Source organism: Schistocerca serialis, chromosome 3, assembly GCF_023864345.2.
Source record: "Schistocerca serialis cubense isolate TAMUIC-IGC-003099 chromosome 3, iqSchSeri2.2, whole genome shotgun sequence".
NCBI classification, from domain to species: domain Eukaryota; kingdom Metazoa; phylum Arthropoda; class Insecta; order Orthoptera; family Acrididae; genus Schistocerca; species Schistocerca serialis.
The window spans coordinates 150,393,790-150,398,680 of NC_064640.1; the positions used below are offsets into that span (position 1 = coordinate 150,393,790).

At 42.0% G+C, this 4,891-nt stretch overlaps 1 non-coding gene across 1 annotated transcript; it reads left to right on the forward strand.

The window, feature by feature from the left end:
- Positions 1–892: 892 nt before the first annotated feature.
- Trnat-ugu (transfer RNA threonine (anticodon UGU)) lies at positions 893–965 on the forward strand. Its single transcript has one exon. It is a non-coding gene; the product is annotated as a tRNA-Thr (tRNA).
- The last annotated feature ends 3,926 nt before the right edge of the window (positions 966–4,891 follow it).

Below are 4,891 nucleotides of genomic sequence, written 5' to 3' on the forward strand. Positions count from 1 at the left end.
ACACCAATCATCCATAACAAGACGGAAGCAGAAACAGAACAGGCTAACCCAGAACACAGCACGAGGAAGAGTGCTTTGTCTGCCGTTGAACAGGGCACGGCTAACATACAGCTCGACCAGAGTAGACAGTACGCTATGCCTCCCAAAAGCTGCCCGGCAGACATACCTCCACTTTACCAGTCCAAGAATATTGTACATTAAGCAATCGATAGCCCAGGTACAGAATGTCTTTGCAAACAGACTAGTGAATAAGAACACACGTACCAGCGAACAACTTAAGTTGAGAGTTTAACGAACGACTTTTAAACTGTATCTCTTGACAAAAGAACATCAGCAAAAGTAAATATATTCACGGGATTTGCGGATCTGGCTATATACTAGAGGCGGCTCTGTTACATGATAGAAAATAAAGCAGATAAGTGTCAGCATATTGGTATATTCTCTTTCTGTGTATTTACCATGATTACTGTTATGTGAAGATATATATGGGGTGCCTGCTCTTTCGGATATGTCCACTGGGTCCCGGGTTAGATCCCCGGCCAGGTTGGGGATTTTCTCTGCCCGGGGACTGGGTGTTTGTATTGTCCTCATCATTCCATCATCATTCCTGAAAGTGGCTAGTTTGGACTGTGTACAGACTGGGAATTTGTACGGGCGCTGATGACCGCACAGTTGAGCGCCCCACTAACCAAATATCATCATCGGATATGTCCGAAAGAATAGACACCATTTTGAGCCAGCAGCCACTATGAATTAAGACACAAAGGAATGATGGACATTGGCTGCAAGTGGACACTGATTTTAATCACCGGGGAAGACTGAAAATTTGTGCCGGACTGGGATTCGAACCTGAGTCTACTGCTTACTATGCAGATGCTCCGACCAATTCACCGTCCGGATGGTGCATTGGTCAGCGCATCTGCCTTGTAAGCAGGAGACTCAGGTTCGAATCCTGGTCCGGGACAAATTTTAAACCTTCCCTATTGATATAAATCAGCGCCTACCTGCAGCCAATGTCTGTAATTCTTTTCTGTCGTAATGTGAAGTGTTTTAGAAAATGAGTTCAGAATTGCAGAAGTTCTTTTTTGGTTGTGTGTACTATAAAAAAATTACTCTTCTGTCTGTGAGGCCACATGGGATTAGCCGAGCGGTCTAGGGCGCTGCATTCATGGACTGTGTGGCTGGTCCCGGCGGAGGTTCGAGTCCTCCCTCGGGCATGGGTGTATGTGTTTGTCCTTAGGATAATTTAGGTTAAGTAGTGTGTAAGCTTAGGGACTGATGACCTTAGCAGTTAAGTCCCATACGATTTCACACGCATTTAAATAACATTTATTTGTCTGTGAGGAATGAGTCCAGAAATTGTGGTTGTACCTATCTGTTGTACCCTGCTCTCAACTGGCGAAAACAGCTAATAACGTCTGCTGCAACTGTCTTCGCTAGAGTACCAACTTGTAGACTGTGTGCTTCGTTGAAATTTAAATAAAGTGGGAACTCTGCGTCATAAAAGGTGAAATGATAAACTCCAATGAATCTGCCAGGCTGATTCAAATTCCTTGATTTCAGACGTATAAAACAAGCATGCAGAATAGTATCTGAGTGGTTTGGAATCGAGGTGGCAAATACTGACATGCATGCATGCCCGAAGGAACATTGCACCGCACTTCTTAACAACACAGGCACTGCAGTATCGTATTTGTTCGCCGATCGTATTTATTCGCCTCCCCCCCCCCCTTCTGTACAAAAATTACATTGTGTACGAGTGCAGATTGTGACGCGTGGACGACAACACATGGAAGTTTGGGTCTGGCTGTGAGTCGTGCACGGATAGCCGAAGCTGTGATTTTCCGCTGTGAAGAGTTGGGACCAGACAGCGTTTATTTCCCGGTGTTTTCAAGTGGTTGTCGTTCTTATACTGTAATACCGAAATGGTACCCTCAGTTTGGTTGTTTTCTGTTTTATATTGTTTACTAATAAAACACGACGCTGCTCCACGGGTTTCATTTTGTACTGTCATTTTATTGTGTAAACTACTGTTTGGTCCATATGAGTCCACTAACGTACCAAAAAATTTGCGTCACAAGAGGGAAACGTAGTAACTATTTTCCTCTTCAAATTGTATAATACATTTTCGACTTTGTCAATACTGTAAGACTTTTGTAACTGTGATGGATTAAAAGAAAAGTACTACCGTGTTGAAACAAAGAAAAGTGATTAGGGCAATTAAAAAAAAGTGTTTATGGCGACCGCTCGAGTAAAGCTGGAAATTCGGGTTCGAGTCCCGGTCAGGTTCAAATTTTCATTGTCGTCATTCCATTACACAACTCATGATTATCCGGCTTCGTAACTGAGGATCCATTTTATCTGTTTCCAGTAATCAAAGACTAAACAAGGAGTACACTGGAAGGTAATATGGTAAAACTGAAAATTAGGGCTTAACGTCCCGCCGACTATAAGGTTATTACTGACGGTGAGCAGTCAGTGATTGGGGAAGGATGAGGAAGCCAATCGTCCGTGTTCGTTTCAAACTAACCATCCCGCTACTTTTGTCAAACGATTAAAGGAAACCACCGAAAACACAAATCCTAAAGGCCAGATGAGAATTTTGACCACAATCGTCCAAGTGCTAGCCCAGATCACATTTCTTACGTGACCTAGGGTGCTAGGTCTGTAACTGCGCCACTACTCTCGATTTACTAAATGTAAAGGAGCCGGGAATATACTCTGTCGTTTCCCGGTCTCTCTGGCTGTTAGATTGATGCATTGATTATCACTGTAAAAGTCTGTTTATACGCTCGATGTGTTACAGTTACTAACTATTCACTTAAAACGGTTTCATCCATTATCTAATACTTTTTCACACATTTGAGCAGGAAAGTTGGTGTAACTCAGTATACCGCATTCAAAATTTGGAGCAACCTGGTTCAAGCAGCGGTGAGTGACACTTGCTTAGATTTCCCTCATCTTCGTCAATCATCTAAAATGCAATAGGGATGCCTCTTTCACCAATTTCATTAACAAATAATTCCTCTCTCCTTACTGAAACATACTTTTTCCTCTGCCTAAAAAGACTTGGTTAGCAACACTTTGTTAAACGAAACGGGAAAAATTACGCTACTGGAAGCGATTTTGATTCTGGGAAGAAGTCTTCTTTCGGTATTGACTAATAACAGACGTTGAATGTCGAAACTAGAAAGTCCTCAGGTAGCAGGTTACTGGACAGTTGATCAAGTATGAGAAGAAAGCGTGAGACAACCCGGTTTATTGGATGGCTCATTATACGGGAGAATTTACACTCTAACACAAAAAACGAAGCACCTCGCAGAAATTGTGCGAATGAGGCGGACATCGGTAGATATGATGTACATGTACAGGCGAACAAATGATTACAATTTCACAAAAACTGGATGCTTTATTCAAGAGAAAGAGCTTCCCAAACTGAACAAGTCAATAACGGTTACATTTCAGCAAGATAATGATCGCTCGCAGAAGACGAGAGTTGTAACTGCTTGTCTTCGTGCTTCTCAAATTTTACCTTGTCCAGCAAAGTCACTGGATCTCTCCCCAACTGAGAACGTTTGGAGCATTATGCGCAGTGTCCTAGAACCAGCTCGAGGTTTTGACGATGTAACGCTCCAGTTAGACAGAATTTAGCACGATATTTATCAGAAGGACATCCAACAACTCTTATCAATCAATGGCAAGCCGAATAATTGCTTGCATAAGGGGCACAGGTGGTCCAACGCATTACTAAAAGCTCAATTTACGAAGCTCTTTCTCTTGAATAAGTCATCCAATTTTTCTGAAATTGTACTCTCTTGTTTGTCTGTACATTTTCATCACATCTACTGAATTTCGTCCCACTCGGATAATTCCTACGTTGGTTGTCTTTGTTTTTTGTCTTAGATTCTAAGTGCACGGTGATTTGTGTGATAGAGAAGGAAGATCTAACTGCCAGTCATTAACTATACGCACTATTTAGCTGTGTTGTTGTTACAGAAAGTCATCGTTGACTTAGACTTGATAGAAAAAGGGAGGACGATTAGAGTTTAACGTCCCATCGAGAGTGAGGCAATTGGAGACGAAGGTGAAGCTCGCATTATGAAAGGTTGGGGAAGAAAATTTAGGGAGTTCTTTTCAAACAAATCATCCCTCAGTCTGGCATGAGCGATTTAGGGAAATCACAGAAAACCTATATCTGGATGGTTGGGTGCGTATTTGTCACTGACCTCCAGCGACCTTCGTGTCCAGAGATGTTATGTCTGAGTTGAGTTTGATTACGAAACAAAAGAAAAAGAAGTAGATGAATTATATTGTCAGTTGTTTGCCTTCTCATGCCAAGGAAATTAACAGAGTTGGCGCTGAGGTGCAATAACCAAACAGAAAGTGCCCGCAAATACTACTTAATGGTAAAATGTTCCGTATTTAAATTTAGACATTTACACACAGTCTAGCGAGTAGGTATTCTGTGCCACCATGTCTCTTATATAGCCAACTAGATACTGGGAATTCAAAGAACATCTTTCTCTAGTATTTGGCCCAGCTAATCACCGGTCAACCACCCTCATGTTACTTTGACGTAATGTCCTCCGCCAATGAAATGTCAACAGACGGATCATGTGCATCACAAATGGTTGAATGATTGGTATTAGTTGATCTGAGCTGACAAACAAACTGAGTAGTATTGTCAGTCTCTAGGTGTGTAGTCATCATCAACTCAGGTGCACTTTGTTCATAAGGAATTGCTCCGCTTCTTCAGGGCACCCATCTTGTAGCACCCATCATTTCAGTATCCCTTCATCGTCACATTAGGTCGTTGTATTAATCTTGTATCCTGTTAGCAACATTATAGGATGATGATGTCAGAAGATTGACCTTGTTCTTCTTTATATAC